The 12,840-nt window shown below is 45.4% G+C and overlaps 1 non-coding gene across 1 annotated transcript; it reads right to left on the bottom strand.

The window, feature by feature from the left end:
• Positions 1–11,207: 11,207 nt before the first annotated feature.
• On the bottom strand, positions 11,208–11,314 carry LOC114102057 (U6 spliceosomal RNA). The gene has a single exon (XR_003584431.1). It is a non-coding gene; the product is annotated as a U6 spliceosomal RNA (small nuclear RNA).
• Positions 11,315–12,840: the final 1,526 nt, after the last annotated feature.

Raw genomic sequence — 12,840 nt, forward strand, 5'->3', positions numbered from 1 at the left:
CATTTCTAAAATCCCCCTTTCTTTGCAGTCCCAGAGCACTTTACCTAGACACAGTGAGTCCTGACGCACCATTACTGGGTAACTGCTCTTTGACCTGCCTTCTCCACAGTCCTGTGTGTCCACAAGGATCTTTCCTCTTGTTCATCTCTCAGTACAAGTGCAGGATCAACAGACAGGCGTTTTAAAAGACTCTCCTAATGCCTTCCAGTTCCCGTCCTTTCAGAAGCCTGCCTCACTTTCTAGTAGCGTAACCAGCAGGACCTCCATCCAGCTCATCCTGCCCAGAGCCGCCCTGCCAGGGTTTCCCTCCTAAAGCACACTTCTAATTCAGCCATTTGTGGAAGCTCCCTGTGGCCTACTAAATGAAGTGCAAATTCCTTAGCTTGGAATTTAAGGGCCTCTGTGATATGGCTCTGGTCTACCTTTCCAGTTCTTTCTTTCCACTACCTCACATTCCGACCAAACTGAATTACTCAACCTTTCAAGTGTGCCCACATTCCCACTGCCACACTGTGCTTCCTCTGCTCAGAATACACCTCTCTTCACTAGCTTTTCACTTTTTGCACTCACCCTTGTTTAGAAAGGAAGAGTAAGGTTTTTTTTTTTTTTTTTTTTTTTTTTGTGATACTGGTCCCAGTGATGCTCTACCACTAAGCTACATCCCCAATTTCTTTTTCTTTTTTACCTTATTTTGAGACAGGATCTCACTAAATTGCTGAGACTGGCCTTGAACTTGAACAGCTTCCAGAGTTGCTGGGATTACAGTTGTGTGCCACTGAGCCCAGCAGTTTTTTTTTTTTTGTTGTTGTTGTTGTTGTTTTTTTTAACATAAGTTGTACATATCTTTCAGGTTTTTCTCAAATGTAATGTCCCCACAGATGCCTGTTCAGATCTCCAGCAGGATCTAATCTTTGTCCTGCTTCAGACTATTTATGCTTCTCCTATATTACAATCTACTACTGTGTCTTGCACCCTTATTCCTGCCCCCAGCTCAGCATGAGCACTACAGGATGGAGGGGCTTGCTTCGTCTGTGTATTGTTGAATAACCAGTGGTCCTGGAGTTAGAGAAGCCTCCCTGGGCAAAACTACCTCTCTCCTTTCCACCCCCTGCCTTTTTTTTTTTTTTTTTTGGTGGTGCTGAGAACGGAATTCAGAGCCTTACACATGCCAGGCAAGTGCTCTACCACTGAGCTACCCCTTTCCTGCTTTGAGTACTTTGAGAATCAGAAATGGGAAGCATTTGGGACCTATCATCACCACTGCTGCAGCCACCCTTCAGGTCCTTCTCTAAGAGGGGTCTTTTCAACTTGAAGAGAGCCTCACTCTCAAGTCCAGCGATAATGTAGCCCAGAGCCCCACTCATATTCCCCTACATGAACCCTAAGGGCAATAGTAGGAACCTGTGCCTGAGGCATGGGAGAAACAGGCCCATGAGCCCTCTTTCTGATGGGAAACTTAAGATAGCATGGTTGCCTATCTAACTGACTAGGAGGAGGAGGATTTGTCTCCTTAGAGAAAAAGGGAGAAATGGAAAGCCATTCTTCTTTCTCTGCAGTTATGCTTTCCCCCAAGTGAGTGGACGAAGACGGATACTTCTTTGCTGAAGGCCTCCTGCATTATGAGGTGACAGTGAGTGTGCTGGCAGGACCAGAGGAAGACAACCTGTTCCATCTCCAAGACTTTCTTCTGGAGTCTTCTGCAAAGGAAAGAGAATATTTGAGTCTTACTTCTCACTCCACATGACCAAGCCCCTTAATCTTCCTAAGTCTAGAAACGAAATAGCTTCACCTTCCCTACCTGCTACGTGGATCTTCCTCAGCATTAAAAGAGAACACATTTGCGTTTTGCAAATTATATTTTTAAAATGTTATTTATATCCTGCCTTTCCTGGAGTGAATTTATAAAAGATACATAAGATACAAAAATAGTAAAAATTGAAAGTGGGAGTAAAAGAAGAAAAAAATAAGAGCAAGGATATAATGCACAGAAACAAGGTTAGATATGTATCTTGTTTGCTGTGGATGGATTTCAATGTTGGCAACTGGAGAGTGTTTTCTGAATCAGTGGGTCACTTGAGGCGGTGGTGTTTCAGGGTATTTGGTATGGAGAGTGAAGGCCTATAGCAGGGCTGACAAATTCTGGATTCCTCCTGCCCAGCCTCCTGAGCTGCTGGGATTACAGGTGTAATCTGGCCAATCAGATGCTTTTTAAAAAATAGAGGCTGAAGCCAGGCGCAGTGGCACAAGCCTCTAATCCCAGGGGCTCAGGAGGCTGAGACAGGAGGATCATGAGTTCAAAGCCAGCCTCAGGGGCTGGGGCTGGGGCTCAGCAGTAGAGCGCTTGTCTAGCACATGCGAGGTGCTGGGTTCGATCCTCAGCACTACCTAAAAATAAATAAATAAAACAAAGGGAAAAAGAAAAGCCAGCCTCAGCAAAAATCAAGGTGCTAAGCAACTCAGAGAGACACTGCCTCTAAATAAAATATGAAATAAGGCTGGGATGTGGCTCAGTGGTTGACTGCCCCTGAGTTCAATCCCTGGTACAAAAAAAGGGGGGACTAGAGGGCTGGGATGTAGCTCAATGGGAAAGCATCTGCCTCACATTCACAAAGCCCTGAGTTCAACCCCCAGTTCCAAAAAAAAGACAAAGAGGTGGAAGGGGGGCATTGGGATACAAGATGCCCTGGGTTCAAACAATCCCCAGCATGGCAAAAAAAAAAAAAAAGTTATACATTGCAGGTGTATGTACACACATACACACACACACATATATATATACATACATACATGTGTATATATATTTTATATATAACATATATACTTAACATATATATATAAGTATATATAAAAATTTGTATATGTATATATACTTTATATATACATACAACTCTAGAACATATACATATATATATATATATATACACATACACACATACATACATATATATATTTTTTTTTAACTCGTTTTTCAGTACTGAGGATTGAATCCTGAGTGTTGTGCCATTGAGCTACATCTCCAAATTTTCTTATTTCTTATTTTGGGAAAGGGTCTTGCAGAGGCTGGACTCAAACTTGCCATCCCCCTACCTCAGCCTCCTAAGTAGATGGGATTCATTAGCATGTACCACCACACCCAGCTTACTTAGAGACAGGGTCTTGCTGTGTTTCCAACTTGGCCTCGAGCTCCTGGACTCAAGTGATCCCTCGGTTTCAGCCTCCTAAGTAGCTAGCTCTCCAGGTGCATGCCACTACAACCCATAAATTCATCCTTTTAAAGTATCCAAGTTGATGGTTTCTAAGGGCATAGGGTCACTCTCAGCCTCTTGTGATGTGCCGTTCCAGTCCAGCCTCCTTTGCCACATAGACCTCTTGGGTTCATTTCCTTTGCTCCCTCTGCTCTAATTCTTAACCCCCTATCAGCTCTAGACTCAAATTTTGGACAAGTTTCCCTATGCTTCCAGCATTTTCCACCTGTCTCATCTCTTTGACCGGGTTCTCCTTAGATCTACTATACTGAAAGTAATGATCAGAGCTGGGGCCTGGAAAGTGCACGGAAAAGCTACCAGGGTAATCTCCAAAGGCTGTAAGGCCCTATGGGAATCCAGGCCACAAGAGGCTGTGGGCATGAGCAGCCCAGGGAGCTGCAGCACTTGACAGATAACATTGTTAGACTGTGACTCACTCTGCCTCAGTCTGGAAAGCCAAAAGAATCTCTCAGCTCGGCCTTCAAAGGAGGGCCGCTTGGACCTTGTGTGACCCACTGAGGTACCAGGCGGCAGAGTTGGGGCCTCCTAATTCCTAAGCCGGACTGTTTCACACCCCTTTACTCCACAGCGAGACCACATATGTGAAAAGGTTATGCACTGGGAGTCTGAAGGGAGGAAGAAATGTGTCCTCTTTGTGTTTTCCAAGACAGAAGAGGGAGCCCTCTAAGTTCCTGACTGGCCCAGAGATTTTGGTCCCTGGGGCTCTGCTGGTGCCACTGTGGGGACCCAACCCAAGCTCTGGAGTTAGTAAAAATCAAGCAGACACCCCCCCACACACACACACACTCTTATTATTTGCTTCCTCCCTGAAGAGTGTTGTGTGAGTGACTAACAGTATTCACATGCCCCTTTCTTCTCACCCCTTTCTCTCCATGATTCTACTGTTTCCATCAACCACATCAGCCCATTGGATCTTTTCAGGCACAGTAGCACATATCTTTAATCCCAGCTATTTTGGAGGCTGAGGCAGGAGGATTTCAGTTCAAGTTGAGAATGGACAACTTAGGGAGGCCCTGTCTCAAAACAGAAAAGAAAAAGGGCTGGGCATGTAACTCAGTGGTAAAGTACCCTGGGTTCAATCCCCAGTATTGAAGGAAAAAAATAAAAAGATGTCTCACAATAAAATGGGTGGGGGGTCCTCCTTTTCCATCTTTGTATGTTGGCCTTTGTGCTTCCTCTATTTCCAAGTGCAGAAGTCTGGATCTCAAATAGGATTTTCCCACTCCAAAGTCACAAAGAGAGGCTGATGAATTATTGCTGTCTCTGATTCCAGCATGTCATAGAGTCTTGCTGTCCTTACATACTTGAGCAGCATTTGGCCTCTGAGAACTCACAGTCTGGTGAAGGAAATTAAGCTAAAACAATGAGAGACCATTTTACAGAGCAATATTGTTCATAGTTGGAAATCCTACAAAATGCTGAAGCTACCAAAAGTATTGGCATTATGGCAAGACTTTCCAGAAGCAAGCTTTGAGGCACTCTGAATCAAAGAGCATCCCCACTGCTGTGATCTGATCGACTTGGGAGTCTGAGGCAGTAGGATCACATGTTTGAGGGCAGCCTAGCAATTTAGTGAGGACCTAAGCAACTTAGCAAGACCCTGTCTCAAAACTTTAAAAAAAAAAAGGGCTGGGGATGTAGCTCAGTGGTAAAGCATCTCTGGGTTTAATGCCCAGTACCAAAAAAGAAAAGTAAAAATTCCTTCCTACAGCTCAGGTATAGTTAGTGGTACAGCACTTGCCTTGCATGCACAGGTGCTGAGTTTGATCCACAGCACCACCAAAATAAAAGTTCCATCCTTAAAGCCTTAGTGAGAACCATCACAGGTATGTGGTCACAATTTCTAACTCTCCCCTAAACAAAGCCAGGCTGAGAATGTGTTCACTGTCCAGGGAAATTGTCCAGAGAAGTCAATGCTGGGCTGAATTAGGGGAAGCTGCCCCTGGGTAAGGTGTCTTTAAAAACAGGAAATGAGGGCCTGGGGGTGTAGCTCAGTGGTAGAGCACTTGCCTAGTACATGTGAGGCACTGGGTTCGATCCTCAGTACCTGCCTCAGCAACTTAGCAAGGCCCTAAGTAATTTTGTGAGGCCCTGTCTCAAAATTAAAAAATAAAAAGAGGGCTGGGTTGTGGCTCAGTGACAGAGCACTTACAGAGCACATGTGAGGCCCTGGATTTGATCCTCAGCACCACATAAAAATAAATAAATAAAATAAAGGTATTGTGTCCATTTACAACTAAAATAAATAAATAAATAAATAAATAACAAAAGGGGTTGGGATGTGGCTCAATGGATAAGCACCCCTGGGTTCAATTCCTAATACCAAAAAAAGGAACCCCCCAAATCCAGTGTTCTTCTACTCCCCCAAGCCACAATCCCTGACTTCAGATAACCTAAGGAATATTGAAAGTTGGCAGGGCGGCTGGTGATTGTGTAGACCAAGGAGAAAGCCTCAGATTTGATGAGACCTGCTCCATGTAATAAGGAAAGGAGACGAAAGAGCCAAGTGCATCTGGAGGAGCAGAGAGAGAACTCCCTACTCACAGGAGCTGGAGGGGTGGGGTGTAGAAATCAGGCACTCAGGTTGAGACACCATCTCAGAGCCAAGAGTGATGTTGATGCGGTCATTTTCCCCAGATACATAAACTCCAGTCCCCAGTGACCACTCACAATGCTGCTGCCATCCCTCATTTTCTGAACGGGCTGCTTAGGGGTGAGGTCACTGGCAGCTGGCTCACTGCAGATAGGAGACAGGAGTCCAAGCCTTCTGAGGTAGGTTTGGTAGTTGTTTTGCTATGCTGCCTTGTCACCGCTTGAGGCTGGTGTCCAGGGTCATCACTGATTCCCAGGTGCCCACCTTATGCCCCTCTCCTTGACCAGAGTGACATTCTGCTCAGTGATTTGAGGGAAGGTGAGATGGCTCATGCTCAGGGCTCAAGCTTCTTAGGCGGAGTTTGACACCTCCCTTCCCTACCCGCACCCCCCCACACACACCTTCCTAGCCCCCCCCCCCCATGTGGAGGCAGATAGAGGGAGGTGAGGCCTTTTGTTTTCCAGCAATGGAGAAATGGCTGAAATCCTGGCATCTCCCGCAGAAGACAGAGGCGGCTCTGGATTTCCTGTTGCTCCCAACACGGGCCAGATAATTGGAGACAGATTTTTGGGCTTGAATTGGGAGGTGAAGCTTGAAATACAGTCATCAGGCCTCCTGTGAGTCTGTGTGTGTGCATGTGTGTGCGCACGCGCACGCACGCACGTCTGCTGCTTTGTTGGGGGTTTCTTTGTTAGCACATGTATGTGTCTGCATGCATCTGTATGTGTAGACACTTATGGTTGAGACCGCATGTGTATGCATATCTAGTGTGCACACGTGTGTTTGTGTGGCATGCTGTGTTCCTTGTACTTTGTTGGCATAGAGAACTCTGTGCACGATGTGAATAAAATATGTAAGCATGTGTCTGGGCCCCTGTGAGGGGATCCCTTGGTTTGTTTTGTTTCCCTTTGTGAGATTCATTCCAGCTTGGATAGACCTCATCAGCCCTTTTCGGATCTTATTACTCAGGACTTGAGGGTGATTACATGTAAAGCAATAATTAAGATATTAAAAAAAAAAAAAACAGGAAGGCAAGTGGAATTCAGGAAGAGGATGTGAGGGAAAGATCCAGAATAAAGTCAGAGAAGATAGTGAAAGGGGACGTGCGCACAGGACAGAGGGACACTTCTAGGGGGTAAAACTCCAGTTTCCCCACCTCTCTCATGAAAGGCAACATACCCTTCCAGACTGATTCAGCTGTCTCCACACTCCCCAGGCTGGGGAGAGAAGGAGGCTCCTATTGCCTTTCTGCCTGAATTTCTGCCCTGGAAGGAGAATCAAGTGCCTTTTCTCTAAGATCCTCTGTGCACATTCACAAGTGTAAATTTGGCTGCTAAAAGGATGCAGACTAGCTAGGAAGCAGCCAAAATCATAACAACAATTATAGCTAGCTATTGTGTACTTGCTGCATTTTAGATCCCAGGCTGGGTACTTTACATACAGTTTTGTTGCTGCCAGTTTTATTTTTGTGGTGCTGGGCATGGAACCCAGAGTCTTCCACTTGTTGGGTGAACACTCTACCAATGAATTATGTCCCCAATCCCACTTTGCGTACGGTTTGGTATCAAAGCGGGTGTAGATGTGTGTGTGTGTGTGTGTGAAGCATCCATGAACTATCACCTTTTTTGCAGAGGAAACTGAGGCTATGATAGAGAGAGGACTCTAACCCTTCAGCATTCCCCCAAGTGACGACTCATTTCTTCATCTGACAAACATGCATTGAATACCTGTCTGCCTCAGGTGTGATGCTAGGTGCAGGGACCCAGGGAAGAGCAAAACAGTTCCTGTCCACACAGACTCCACCCTCTAGGGAGAGAATCAGTAATCTCCAAGGCTGACTTTCATCTCAATTTTAGTTGGGCTGACCATTCTGAATGCCAGCACAGAGGTCACTGTTATGAGACCAGTGACCTCAAACTGGGGAAAGAATTATTCCCAAAATAAATTTGTGAGGACTGGGTGTGGAGGAGAAGACACAGTGGAAGTGGAGGGTCAGGGACGTGTATTCTGGGTATCTGAGGATGAAGAAGGGGAGAGAACATAGACACAGCAGTAGCCTGACTGCCCACCCCATCTGCTTCCTAGCCCAGCATTCAGTGGATGAACAGTGTCCTTAGATGGTCCAGTTTCCTCTGGCAGGAGGCAGGAGGGAAACAGGGAAGATGCAACATTTCAGCCTCTTTGGACTGATCTCTGAGGTCCCAAGGTGGCTGTTTGGGTGGGATTGGAATGAGAGTCCCCTCCTCATTGTGGTAGTTTGACTGAATTCCCCAGAGTGGCCACCACAGCCTTCCCCAGCCTAAATCGCTTCCAGTTTGTTTAGTCAAAACCCTTGGCCCCAACATCAAAGCTCCTTTGGAGTTTCTGGGAGTTGTTCTTATATGGTGTTTATTCCAGAGATGGTTCTGCTGTCACTGGCTATGTGGAGGGGCTGCTGGGCCTCGGGTTTCAGGGTGAGAGGGTAGAAGGACAATTTCTATGGCAAATGTCTCCCTGCCTGCCTCAACATGGGACATAGGCACACCAAAAGGGAGGCTGTCTCCTCCCCTGCCCAGGACCCTACAGAGGAGCCTCTATTCTACCCAAATTTATGCCAGACATTTTAGTTTGGGCTCCCAAATGTCGAGGCCATACTGCCTCCACCCTCCTATTCCAGCCCTCATCTTAGAACCCGGGGGCTTGCTCCAAGCATAATTTTCCACCAGCCACCTCCCCATTCTGGACACTCTATGCAGCCACCTGGTGGGTACCTGGGCTCCTTCCACACCTGCATGCCCCTTCTTCTGATGGGCTCTTCTTCTCTTTTCTTTTCACCTGATTAGCTGAACATGGGCTCAGCTATTGGAACTTGCACTGGGTTCCACATGGCTCCAGAATCTGCACCTTTCTTACCTGTAATTTCGGCAGGTTCAAGCAGATCCTCTCCTTCCTGTGACCTTTCCCAGTGCCCATTTCAGGATGAGCATGAAGAGAAGCCAGTCCAGCATGGTGGATGCAGCTGATCCTGGGGAGATGCAGTTCATGGCCTGAGTGGTGACAGAACTCCCAGGAGTCTCTCCAGAAAAAAAAAAAAAAAATCTGGGGCTGGGGATGTGGCTCAAGCGGTAGTGCGCTTGCCTGGCATGTGTGCGGCCCGGGTTCGATCCTCAGCACCACATACAAAGATGTCTGCCGAAAAATAAAAAATAAATATTAAAAGACTCTCTCTCTCTCTCTTAAAAAAAAAATCTGCCCTGGGTGAAGAAAAAACAACTCTAGCCATTTGCTAGAACAGGAACAAAGGAGAGACAGAGACACAGAGAAGGGAGTGAGGATGTGTATGTATAGAGCCAGATCTTTGGAGACCAGTTATTGAATATATAAAAGGTTACAACCATGATCTTCAGGGACAAAGTCCTTCTTGAGCGAATACTGTATTTCCTGCAGGGTTCCTAGGAGCCACAGAGGTCTCTAGACCCCATTCAACCACCTCATCTGCTTCTGCTTTTCTGCCCCTATCATCTGCCTGAGCTATGCCCTTCCAGCATGCCTAACTTTCCATCTGCTCTCTCAACGTTCCCAGACACAGGGGACTTCAGTGCACCCATGGCCACCTTTTAGCCTCCCCCATTGGATAATATGTTACAGGTGCTTGCTAAAAATGGGAGCCCAGCTGGGAGAGAGGGAATTAAGACTAGGAGTGGGTTCAGCTCTCCTTCCTACCCTGGGACCAAAGGAAAGGCTCTGAGTCTGAATCTCCTAGACTTTTGTACACACTTGTGAGCCAAGAACTAGATCATTACCATGAGTTCCTGTCTAGACTTGGCCAGGCACAGTTGAGCTCCCTGCTGTGTGGACTCTCCCATGGGGAATCTAAGTAGGGGTTCCCCCTAAGATATGGGAATTCAAAAGATCTGGATCCAGACTCTCCATCTCCAAGCCAGTATCTTTAATGCCTTAAGCAGTGAGTGTCCTGATTAGAAGAGAATGTAGTTTTTGAGCCACTGTCCCCAGGGTGGTCCTTTGGTTTAGTCACACCACAGGTGCCTCCCTCTAAAATTCCACCCCTCACCCTATGCCCACCCCCATCTTTGCAGGCTACTCATTAGATGGTAATGTTAATGTGACTACAACTGGTGATTAAAACCATTGGTTGGACTTGGGGTTGGCCATCAACATCCCTGGCATAGTTGCTAATCCCTTGGAAATACGTTTTTAATAATCATAGGAGAGGAGGTCAGGGTGGGTGGTCCTGAGAGCTGGGATCCAGTCATTTCCAGGTTTCTCCTGGGCAGACTCTGGGGTATGTTGGAACAGGGAACCCCTTGGGAAGATTGGCCAACTCCTAGCAGATGGAGGTGGTGCCTGGTGCACAGCTGCTTCTGCTGGCTGTTAGGGGCAGGCTGTGGCAAGGGTGTGGCTGGAGTGGCTAACTGAAGAGCCCAGGGTCAAGAGGCTTCAGCCACATGGAAGGATTTTTTTTTTTTTTTTTTTTTTTGGTGGTGCTGGCGATTGAACATAGGGCCTTGTGCATGCAAAGCAAGCACTCTACCAACTGAGCTACATCCCCAGCCTAGAAGGATTAATTTTGAGTCCTGTATTGCACTCACTCTATGCCAAATGCCCAAGAAGGAAATGTAGACTCCAAAGGTCCTCTTACTAGTCCATTCCAGGCTTCTTCAGCCCCTCTCTCTCTCTCTCTTTTTTTTTAATGGTTAATTTTTTTAAAAATATTTATTTATTTTAGTTTTTGGAGGACACAACATATCTTTGTTTTGTATGTGGTGCTGAGGATCAAACCCGGGCCGCACGCATGCCAGGCGAGCACGCTACCGCTTGAGCCACATCCCCAGCCCCATCTCTTCTTTTTTTTCTTTTCAATTTTTTCATAGTTTTATATGGACAGCATGCCTTTATTTTGTTTATTTTTATGCAGTGCTAAGGATTGAAACCAGTGCTTCACATGTGCTAGGCAAACGCCCTGCCACTGAGCTACAGCCCCAGCCCTCTTTTTAAAATAGCTTCAAAATCTAGTTCCAGCAGGGTGGAGTGGCGCACACCTGTAATCCCAACAGCTCTGGAGGCTAAAATAGGAGGATTGCACGTTCAAAACCAGCCTCAGCAAAAGCAAGCAACTCAGGGAGACCCTGTCTCTAAATAAAATATAAAATAGGGCTGGGGATGTGGCTCAGTGGGTGAGTGCCCCTGAGTTCAATCTTCGTACACACCCCCGCCCCCCCCCAAAAAAAATATAGTTCCACTCCCTTAGGTTCCTTGGGCCTCCCAATTGCCCATTCAATTATTTAATTTTTTTAAATAATAAAGTGAATTTATTTAATTTCACACTTAGTATTAATTTTTTTTCACATAAAAATATGGAACTCTTCATGAATTTGCATGTCATCCTTGTGCAGGGGCCATGCTAATCTTCTCTGTATCGTTCCAATTTTAGTATACATGCTGCCGAAGCGAGCACTCAACCATTTAATTTATGTAGTGTCTTTTTTTTCTTCTTTCCTGTGTGTGTGTGTGTGTGTGTGTGTGTGTTAGTGGGAACTGAACCCAGGGACACTCTACCACTGAGCCACATTTCCAGACCTTTTTATTTTTTAACTAGGAGTTCCCCTAAGATATAGGAATTCAGAAGGCCTGGATATATTTTCTCCATCTCTAAACGAGTATCTTTAATGCCTTAAAGATTTAAGACATTTAAGATGCCTTTTAAATTTTCAGACAGGGTCTTGCTAAGTTGCTAAGGTTAGCCTTGAACTAAGATCCTTCTACCTCAACCCTCCCAAGTCACAGGAATTACAGGTGTGTGCCACCAAACCCAGCCTGTATAATACCTTTCAGAATATGCAACTATGTTACACTTAATGTAATGTAATAATGAACACATAGTATACATAAAATGCATATTAATATATTATGTGTAAAACATGATTATTATGGGTAGTATTCTATTGACTGTCTACTTTGTCAGGCCCTTTGATAACTATTCCCTTTTATGTTCACAACACTCTGCCAAGCAAACCTTATTATCCCGTTTTATATATGAGAAATCTGAAACTCAGAAAAGTTAACTTGCGGGCTGGGGATGTAGCTCAAGCGGTAGCGCGCTCGCCTGGCATGCGTGTGGCCCGGGTTCGATCCTCAGCACCACATACAAAGATGTTGTGTCTGCCGAGAACTAAAAAATAAATATTAAAAAATTCTCTCTCTCTCTCTCTCTCTCTCTCTCTCTCTCTCTCTCTCTCTCTCTCTCCCACTCTTTCTTAAAAAAAAAATTAAAAAAAAAAAAAAGAAAAGTTAACTTGCTTAAGGTCACATAGCTAATAAGAAGCAGGGCCAGTATCAACCCTAGGTCTCTGGTCTATTTCAAACCTATTCTTTTCTAAGCCCAAAGCTATAGAGAACATGAAGAATAAAGTAATAAAGTAATAATCAGTGCTATCAAAACCCTAGTAATCCAGCTCCCTAGACATGGCACACATACACTCAATGTTAGATAACAGTACAAAATAACTTTAAGAGGGCTATTAACAGACAATGTAGATGAGGGCACAGGGAGTGATACTGGCATAGGTTTGGATCAGGGAGATGCCACCAAAGGCAGTAGGGATTAGAGGAGACTTACAGGTGGGGACTTAAGAATTGGAGTTGATGGTGGTTCATACAACACAGGGAGTAATTTTAGCTGGATGTGGTGGTACACGCCTATAATCCCAGCAACTGTGGAGGCTGAGGCAGGAGGATCATACATTAGAGGCCAACCTCAGAAAATTAGTGAGACCCTATCTCAAAATAAAAAATAAAAAGGGCTGGAAATGGGGCTCAGCGGCAAATCCTTCCTGAGTTCAATCTATAATACCAAAACAAAACAAAACAAAAAACAGGTGAGAATTTAATTGCAATGAGTTCATCATACTGGTTTACTCCATCCTGGAAACTTACCATCCTATCTCCCACCCCACATTCCTGTTAAGGCCTACTCTTGACATT

The sequence above is a fragment of the Marmota flaviventris genome, chromosome 17 (assembly GCF_047511675.1).
Source record: "Marmota flaviventris isolate mMarFla1 chromosome 17, mMarFla1.hap1, whole genome shotgun sequence".
Taxonomy (NCBI): Eukaryota; Metazoa; Chordata; class Mammalia; order Rodentia; family Sciuridae; genus Marmota; species Marmota flaviventris.